Source organism: Tupaia chinensis, unplaced genomic scaffold (genome assembly GCF_000334495.1).
Source record: "Tupaia chinensis unplaced genomic scaffold, TupChi_1.0 Scaffold000075_1, whole genome shotgun sequence".
NCBI lineage: Eukaryota > Metazoa > Chordata > Mammalia > Scandentia > Tupaiidae > Tupaia > Tupaia belangeri.
Window position 1 is genome coordinate 2,298,853 of NW_006159535.1, and position 10,566 is coordinate 2,309,418.

Here is a 10,566-nt window from a genome sequence, read left to right on the forward strand (position 1 = left end):
CGCCCCTTCCCCTGCGCCGCCGCCGCCGCCCGGGAGAGGGGGCGGGGAGCGCGCTGAGAGTCGGGACCCCCCCGCGAGGGCGAGGCCCCAACTCCCCGCCCGGCCCTTTCGTGCCGCACCTGGGGAAGGGCGGTGGGGGCAACATTTTGGTTTTCCTGGACGTGCGGAATGGGGGCGTTGGGGCGAGTCCCCACCCAGTCCACTTCAACTTCCCGGCCTCCCCACTTCTCTCCAATCCCACCCGAAGACTGGCCGGGGAAACTCCGCCCTATGGGGCACCCAGCTCCAGCTGGAGTCTGGCGGGGGTCCCCGGTGAATCCTCACCTGGGCTTACCCCAGGTCGGAAGGCTTGGATCAGGATCTGGATTGGAACCCCTGCCTACTACTGAAGGCTCCGTCTCTGCCGTCTGCCTTCCACTGTGACTGTGCTGGCCCTCCCTGCAGCTCCATTTTCCTCTTTAAACAGGGAAAATGCCTGCTGACCTCTTTGAGCAGGGGGAAAACACAGATGACCATGAAAACACTTCCAAATGCCAAATCCTCTGGAGGCGCTGTGTGGGAGAGGTCTTAGGATAGGGGCTAGGGATTCCGACGTGCAACTTCCAGTCACTAAATACCTCTGCTGTGGTGTACGCCAGTGGCACCAAAGAACGAATGGCCTCTCTGAGGACACAGTTTACTACCACTAAATGTGGCAACATCAGGCAGAGGCAAATAAATGCTCCCAAGGTGAGGCTAGTCAGGAGTATTAAGGGAGAGTTAAAACTAGGTCCGAAGATCTTGAAAAAGCGTGCGTGCCTGCGTGGCGGAGGTGGGGGTGGGGAGCTGTTGTCAGGCCGAATAGTGGATGGAGGATAGATCTTTCAGTAGGTCACGGAACGTGGTAAGTCCATTCACATGACTTGAAGAGAGATATTTCAGGCAAAGTGTCTACATTTATAATGAAGAGGGGGGAAATCCTGAATCCAATAGGAACTTCGATTACACTAAAAGCTAAAGAAACTGATCTTTTGGATTCCATTAATAGATCTCTAGGTACTTTTCCCTACTCTGGGTTTCAGGTGCATGCTGTGGGCTCTGGAATTAGGCCCACTTGGGTTCCAGTCCCAGCACCTCAGCTCACTAGCTGTGCAACCTTAGGCACATTACTGAACCCCTCTGTGCTTCCCTTCCTTCATCTCAAAGTGGATATAGTCAGAGTACCTTAGATGATTATTGGAAAGACAAAATAAGAGAACGTGTGAGGATGACTTAGACCATGCTTGACACAGTACCCATAAAGGCTGAGGGTCAGGAAACGCCCCATAATGGCAGCAAGAATTGCCCACAGATGAAAGGGACAAAAGAGATGTTGTCACTTAGCTGAGGCCCAACCGGCTGTTCAACTCACCCTGACCCCATATGGGTTCTGCAGCTGCCTTCTCATTGGTTGACAGTCCTGGTAAATACTCTACAGACCTCCTTATTGGGCCATTAGTGATTCTGCTTGCTTCTACTGAAGGAAATAGGAAAGAAGATGCAAACTGAGGTGGATTCCTCACTCTAAGAGGGAACTTCACCTTGAAGGAAATGGCTTTTCCTAGGTAAGACAGGTATTAGGTTGTTGAGAAAAGTCATGACGTATTTCTCTGTTTTTCTATGCAAAAGCTGTGTGGGAGAGGTCTTAGGATAGGGGCTAGGGATTCCGACGTGCAACTTCCAGTCACTAAATACCTCTGCTGTGGTGTACGCCAGTGGCACCAAAGAACGAATGGCCTCTCTGAGGACACAGTTTACTACCACTAAATGTGGCAACATCAGGCAGAGGCAAATAAATGCTCCCAAGGTGAGGCTAGTCAGGAGTATTAAGGGAGAGTTAAAACTAGGTCCGAAGATCTTGAAAAAGCGTGCGTGCCTGCGTGGCGGAGGTGGGGGTGGGGAGCTGTTGTCAGGCCGAATAGTGGATGGAGGATAGATCTTTCAGTAGGTCACGGAACGTGGTAAGTCCATTCACATGACTTGAAGAGAGATATTTCAGGCAAAGTGTCTACATTTATAATGAAGAGGGGGGAAATCCTGAATCCAATAGGAACTTCGATTACACTAAAAGCTAAAGAAACTGATCTTTTGGATTCCATTAATAGATCTCTAGGTACTTTTCCCTACTCTGGGTTTCAGGTGCATGCTGTGGGCTCTGGAATTAGGCCCACTTGGGTTCCAGTCCCAGCACCTCAGCTCACTAGCTGTGCAACCTTAGGCACATTACTGAACCCCTCTGTGCTTCCCTTCCTTCATCTCAAAGTGGATATAGTCAGAGTACCTTAGATGATTATTGGAAAGACAAAATAAGAGAACGTGTGAGGATGACTTAGACCATGCTTGACACAGTACCCATAAAGGCTGAGGGTCAGGAAACGCCCCATAATGGCAGCAAGAATTGCCCACAGATGAAAGGGACAAAAGAGATGTTGTCACTTAGCTGAGGCCCAACCGGCTGTTCAACTCACCCTGACCCCATATGGGTTCTGCAGCTGCCTTCTCATTGGTTGACAGTCCTGGTAAATACTCTACAGACCTCCTTATTGGGCCATTAGTGATTCTGCTTGCTTCTACTGAAGGAAATAGGAAAGAAGATGCAAACTGAGGTGGATTCCTCACTCTAAGAGGGAACTTCACCTTGAAGGAAATGGCTTTTCCTAGGTAAGACAGGTATTAGGTTGTTGAGAAAAGTCATGACGTATTTCTCTGTTTTTCTATGCAAAAATGTGTCATGACTTTTCTGATGATCCAATAGGGGGCCCAAATGAATCCAGGGAAATAAATGCTCATACTCATGAAAAATTGAGGGTACTTCAACATACTGGACTGATTTCAAATTCACTGTGTCATCTCGGCCTCTGTGTTGCAGCTGGTTGTGTACTGAACTGCAGTACTGGAAGCCACATGGCTGATTGTGGGTTTGGATCCCCAGTCCTGTTGCCCTGAAAGTCGCTGGCCTTGTATACTCAGGTCCACTCTCCTGGTAAGGTGGAGGGATGAGGGAGATGGCAAGGAGTGACCAGATCCAGTTGAGAGTGTTTTCTTTCTCTCTTTTTCTCTCTCGTGTGCCCATGTCTACACACATACACTCTATCATGAATAATTAAAAAAAATTCATGGTGTGACAGAAGAGAAACGCTGAGGCACAGTAAGCAAAGCGAAAGAGTTTATTTAAGCCTAGGTAGAACAATCACTTGGGACCACACTATCCAAGTTGCCCTGAATGTGTGCTGAGGTTTTACAGATTTCAGGATGAGTTATTTTAATATTATTTTTAATGCTATAGGGTACATTCATATGAGAGAGAAAGAGAGAGAAAGCACTCCCCCATTGGGGCTATGCCACAATTTCCGCCAATTTGCCATCCTCTTAGAATTCTGGGCACACACTTGGTGGCAACAGGGCCAAGATTTGAACCCCAGTCCGTCATGTGGGATCCAACTTTCTCTGCTCACTGCATGATGGGCTGGCCTAGACTTCAGGTAGGTTTTAAAGGCGAAAGTCACAAAGGGGAGGGTGCAAGGGATCTTCTGTCTCAGTGACTGGCTGAATTCAATGGTAAGGGGAGCAGGATGACCTCATGGATCCTTGAATCCACTTTGCTTAATCTTAAGTGCGGAAACAGTGAGTCTGGCACACTGTTTTAATTGCAAACATTCTGAAGGTTAAAACTAAAAGGCATGTCTGATGGAAGTTTGTAAAGGAAGAATGTATTTGAGCAATAAGAATGTTCATAAAACAAAAAGTCCAGTGAGTCTTGAGTTATTCCTGAGAAAGTCACGGGATGTGCGTAAGTTTTATTTCCTTGTAGCGCTGACTCAGGTAGACAGCAACCTCCTGTTTTCGAGAAGAACTGTTCTATTCTGGAATCTATTAGCTTCCTTAAAGTTTCAGTTTGATTATGTGACATTTCAGCATGAGTGAATCCATTTTGGTCTGGCCTGTTTGGGCCTAGAGCGGAAACTTAGTCCAAAACAATGGCCTCCTATCATTTTAATTTTTAAAAGAAAGAATTATTTTACTTAACTTGTTTATTTATTTTAATTTGACCAGAGAGGGACAGAGTGAGAGAGAGAGAGAGAGAGAAAGTGAGAAACCAAGTCACCAGGTCCGGGACTCAAACTGCATTAGCCATGTAGGAGCCCAGCACCCTCAGCCACCATATCACCTGCCAGCCCCCTATCATTTTAACTTATTTTTAAAAAATATTTATTTTTAGTTTAATTTTATTTTTTATTATTATTATTTAACTTCATGAGAGAAGGAGAGAGAGAGAAAGAAAGTGAAAAAGCAAGCCACCAAGGTCCAAGACTTGAACTGTGGTCGGCCATGTGGGAGTCCAGCACCTTAACCACCACACCACCTGCTAGCCTCACTATCAATTTTTATTTAATAACTGCTTGCAGTGCTTAAAAATGGGGCAGTGGTTGGGGGCCAGCAGGTGGCATAGTGGTTAAGGCACTGAACTCCCACTTGGTTGACTGTGGTTTTGAGTCCCCGACCTGGTGACTTAAAACTCATGCCAGGCACTGTGCATGTGTGCCCAAAATCCTGAGAGGAGAATGGAGGAGAAGAAATTGTAGTGTAGCCATCCCCCTTAGGGGCTAATTTCTCACTTTCAGTCTTTCTGTAGTTCTGTCTCTCTGGGAAGCGCATATGCTCTATAGCAAAAATCTTTCTCTCAAAAAAATAAAAAATAAATAAAAAATAAGGAGGGGGGCAGGGGCTGGTTGTGGTCTGGAAGTCCAAGTTTCAATGATCCATTCTCATCCTGGTTCAGCCACTTTAAAAGCCACCGCACAGATGTCTCTTTCTCTCTGTCTGCGTCTCTGTGTGTATGTATTCTGTGAAATGGAGGAGCTGAAATTTGGGGACAATGTTAGCAAAAGAACCACACATTTGAGTGGCAACCATAAAGCCTTTATCAATGCAATAACTAATTCCATCCCCTTACTCAGTGGGACATTCTGGCATCCTCCCTAATTGTGGTCAACTTGGACAGGGGCAAATTTTCAGAGTTGGGAAACATTTAAGGAATGATAGCTGGATGTCTCTCCCATGAGAAGCCTCCTAGAATCAGTCTCTCTATGATGTTGTACTGATCGTCTTACCAGGGAGACAAACGTCTGCCCCTGTGCACCCCCACCCCCACCCCAGTCACACTGAGCATGCTCCCAAGGGCACCACTGTGGGATCTGCCATAGCAACAGCAATAACTGGAGAGACGCACCGACAGGGAGCCCACCGCCAAGACTCAGCACAGCTGGCCATGGGTTTCTCGTCAATAAAACCCCACGCCTCCTTCAGACTCAGCCTCGGGTTCCCAACCCGGGGTGATGTGCTCACCTTGCAGAAGGATTTCCACCGTATCTACAGGGCAGGAGAAACAGGACATCTCAGTGCTGTTCTCCATTCACATGCTTTTTCTTTTCTATGTCTGATAAATAGAGAGTGGAGGAATGAGACTCTAAAATGACAAGGAAAAAGGAGTGAGGACAAGCTGTCAGATTCAATTTAGACTGGAGGTGAGAACCAAAGGAAACAATTTTGAGGGTAATTCGTGCTCATGTAGAATGACCCGCAGGGCCATTCAGGTTGTTCTTGGTGTCCTGATCACCACCTTCAGGTCTGCATTAGCTTTTAGGGCTGCCATAATCAAGTACTACAGACCGGGAGGCTCAAACAACAGGAATCCTTTTATTATGGTGCTGGTGGCCGGAAGTCTGAGATCAACCCGGCAGCAGGGTAGGTATCTCCTGAGGCTTCTCTCCCTGACTTGTGGATGGCCGTCTTCATGTTCATACCGTGTTCCCTCCGTGCCTGCCTGTGTCCTAATCTCTTTTCACAAGGACACCAGGAGTACTGAGTTAGGGCTTACCCCTAGGACTAGGACCTACCTTTACCTTCATTCAAAGGCCCTACCTCCAAATAACAGGCACATTCTGAGGTACTTGGGGCTAGGACTTCAACACTTAAATTGGGGTGGGGGGGCATTCGGCCCATAACAAAGACCAAACCAGGAGCTTCATTGGGTATGCTTTCCCGTACAGATAGCTTTCAGGAATTATTTTATTTCTCTCAGAGCAGGAAATGTCTTTCTTACAGCTTCCTGTCTGCTGATGTAGATGTGGAGTATTGTAATGGGGAAAGACTCAGAAGATCCTTCCGTTTCTGAGACTCGAGTTGTAAGACAAGACTAGCAGCTATCAACCCTGCAATATATGTTGTATTAAACTTATACTGTTGAAGTTATGTGTGGGGCAACATGGGATCTGCTGTTAAGCATCTATGAAGGAATGCATGCTTGCAAGTATTATAGTCGCTCTAACAGATAAACCCCTAGTCCCATTGTAACGATGTTTTCCTGTCACATGAAGAGTATTGGGCAGCAAGGTAGGAAAAGTGAGGGAAGCTCTGTTTCACAAAGTCATTCAGTCACCCAGGGTGGCAGAATTTCTATTATCTTCAACGAGGGACTCCCAGTATGGGACTCCATTTAAAAAAAAGCAAGACTTTTTTTTTTTTTTTTTGTTCAAATCTACCTTGCAACCAAAAACAAGGAAATACCACACTCCAAGTTCCTCATATGGCAAGGTTATAGACTTTGGGGCTGGCCTCTGGTGTGGAAAAACATTCCAGGTATGTGTGCCTGCCCAGATTTCCAAAAGGAGAGAGAAATGGAGGAGAAGGGATTGCAGCATGGTCATCCCCATGAAGGGTGCTTTCTCTCGCTCGCTCTCCCTTCTCTCTCCAGTGAGCACGTTTCTTTGATAAATTACAGACTTTCTTCTTTGACCTAATATTCACCTAAGACCCTGTAAGACTGCCTTATAGCTTATTTGAGGGTGATTTTTTAAAAAAATTGCTGGGGTCTTCAGGTGGCATGGTGGTTGGGGTGCTAGACTCCCACGTGGCTGGGCACAGTTTGAGTCCTGGACCTGGTGGCTTGCTTTTTCACTTTCTCTCTCTCTTTCAATCTATCTCATCAAATTAAATAAAAATAAATAGAATTAAATAAGTAATTTTTAAAAATTTGCCACAGGCACAGGCACTTGGCTAGAGAGAGACAGAGACAGAGAGCAGGGAGAAGGAATCCCTCTATGAGGTCTGTTCTTGCCACAATCCCTTTTTCCCTTTCTCCATCCTGTCCAGATTTGGGGCACACACATGTGCACCTGGAGTACCTGCTATAACCAAGTCTGACAGGCTGCCAGGGCCGGGATTTAAATGGTAGACCATGTGGGATCTGGTTCCTTTAATCACTAGGCTATAGGGTCAGTCCATGTTTATTGAAATTTCTTTCTTTTTTTTTTTTTGGAGAGGTTTTTGCTATAGGGCATGTGCGCTTGCCAGACAGACAGAGAGAGACAGAGAGACAGAAAGCGAGAAATACCCCCAGGGGGGATGGTCACGCCGCAATCCCTTCTCCTCCATTCTCCTCTCGGGATCTTGGGCATGCACGCACACGCGCCCGGCGTGAGTTCTAAGCCACCGAATCCGGGACACTAACCGCGGTCGACTACGTGGGAGTCCAGCGACATAGCCATTATGCTAACTGCTGGTTCCCAAGATTTCTAACTTTTGGAACATGTGACATGAAGTTTTGTTTTATAATATGGAGGACTTCCCGAGGCATCAACATGGAGCTGGCAGGGAGAGGAACAGGACATAGAGAATCAGGTAGAAGGTTTTCGAGGGCTGAGCCTAGACGTGATATCACTCCTCCTGTGTTGATTGGCCAGAGCCCAGTCTCAAGGCCCTGCTCAAATGCAAGAGGGACTGTTGGGAAGTCACTTCCCAGCTACAGTTGCCCCCTGTGGAAGGGGGAGGGACTCTGGTGGACAGCCAGCATTTCTGCCACATATGAAGGAGGTTCATGGTGGCTCCCAGCCTGAGCTGTGCATCAACGTCACTTGTAGAACTTTAAAAAAAAAGCATAGGATTCTGATTCAGTATGTTGAACTGGTGTCTGAAAGAGTCTATGTTTTTTATTTTTATTCTTTTTTTTGTTTGTTTGCTATAGGGCATTATTCACTCACCAGAGAGGGATGGGGGTGGGGAGGAGGGGTAAGAAAGCAGCCCCTCTGAGGGGACAGTCCCGTTGCATTCCCTTCTCCTCCATTGTCCTCTCGGAAGTTTAGGCATACATGCACATGTACCAGCATATTTTTCAAGCCACTGGGTCTAGGACTCAAACCACGCAGTTGGCCATGTGGGATCCAGCCACCTTAATCACCATGTCACCTGGGTGGTTCAGAGTCTGTGTTTTTAAATTAGTGTCACTGGGGATACCACTGCACAAGCAAGCTGAGAGTCATCAGTATGTTTGTAGAGTACGCTCTGGCATCCTGTCCCAACAGTTATCAAAATAATTTCTCATATTTTTTAGTGTGAACAACATTGTTTAATTGGCTTTAATTTTGTATCTACTGATTAAATAGTTTTCACCATAATAAACTCAAAACAGGACTGAGAGTCAATACTTTTGTATAGGTTTTCAGTACTAGAATATATGTCATGATTAATAATATATCATGTAATTTATTTTATATCAATATTTGACATAAAATAATGCAAGTATATAGAATTAATGATATATTGATTTCTGAGAAGCACACAGTTGTTCTCTGTGCCACAAAATCATTGTATTTAAGAAGCTTTTCCTTTTTTTGGTGATTGGAAAGTTTTAAAAAATTTATTTATTATTAATATTCTTAAATTTGCTGTAGGGGATGTGTGTTTACCAAAGAGAAAAAGAGAAAGAGAGAAAATGAGAAAGCAAGTTACCAGGTCTGGGATTCGAACTATGGTCAGCCATGTGGAAGTCCAGCGCCTTAACCACCACACTGCCTGCTGGCTCCAGTGATTGGAAACTTTTTTAAAAAAATGTTTATTTCTTTTATTCAATGAGTGTGAGAGAGAGAGACAGTAAGGCAGCTCCAACAGGGACCTCATGCCGTGATCCACCCCCAGCCTCAACCAGGCCCAGGTTATGGGCACATATATACAAGCCTGGCGTGTGCAGGAAGGTCTCGGGACAAGAACCTGGAACCTTCTCATGTAGGTCAACCTTGCAGGGTGTTGCATGATCTCTGTACCATATGTAGCTCTGTACTGTCCCTCCTATGATTTTAGAAAATTTTACATTCCTTTTGTGTGCTACAGGAAATATAAATGAAATTAGAATTTCACAATGTGTAAATTTTAATGTAATCATTTACAAATGATTGTCAGATTTTAAAATATTTTATTTTATTTTATATTTTGGTCAGAGGGCACATGCACTTGCCTCAAAGAGACTGAGAGAGTGAGAGAGAGCAAGCACCCTATAATGGGGCATAGTCATGCCACAATCCCTTTTCGGCCATTTCTCCATCCCGTTGGGATTTGGGGCACACACACACTCACATGCCTGTTGCATTTCCCAAAATGTCAGGGCCAGGATTAGAACCGTGCAGTCAGTCATGTGGGCTCTGGTTCCCCAACCATAAGGCCATGGGGTTGGCCACCAGAAGAAAAATTATTCTATTGAAAATATTACTAAACACAAAGGTTATATATTAAAAGGCTGTGTTCATTAAAAAGATCAGAATTAATTACTTCTTCACTTATGCTCCCACTGCATTTTGGGTATGAATTACGACTTCTTTCATGTTTATGCATATATTATATTTTATATTTCTTATATTGATTTATGTTTACAAATTGTGTATTTATTTATCTTTAAATAGTTTCTGTATTTATCACATAGAGAGCTACTGAGGGGGAAGGCACTTATGTTCATCGCCATTATCTTCTGCAATGTGTTACACGAACAAGCTTCCAATGCTCATTGCAATAACTAGACATCATTCAAATCATTTAATTTATTCAATGCCTATTAGGTGCCAGGGAGTACACACGGACAAACATACAAAATCCTTGTCCTCTACAGCTTACATTCTAGTGGAGGGCAGCCAGACAGTGAACAAAGCAGCTGCATAAAATGTAAGGTTTGTGATCTGGTGATAAGAGTAACGGAGAAAAATCAAACAGGAGAGTGGGATAAAGAATTACTTGGGGGAACCAGCAGTTAGCGTAATGGCTATGTCGCTGGATTCCCACGTAGTCGACCGCGGTTCGTGTCCCGGACCCGGTGGCTTAAAACTCACGCCGGGCGCGTGTGTGTGTGCGTGCCCAAGATCCCGAGAGGAGAATGGAGGAGAAGGGATTGCGGTGTGACCATCCCCCCTGGGGGGTGATTTCTCGCTTTCTGTCTCTATGTCTCTCTCTGTCTGTCTGGCGAGCGCACGCGCCCTACAGTGAAAATCTCTCCAAAAAAAAAAAAGAATCACTTGGGGGGACACTTTACTTTTATTTAATATACGGGGAGGTCAGGAAAGACCTCAAGGAGAAGTAGGCTAACGAATTTTAACGTAAGGACCAACTGTTAGTATAATGGTTATGTTGCTGGACTCCCATGTAGTCAACCCTGGTTCAAGACCCGGACCCGGCGGCTTAAACTCACACTGGGTGCATGTGCGTGCGTGCCCAAGATCCCAAGAGGAG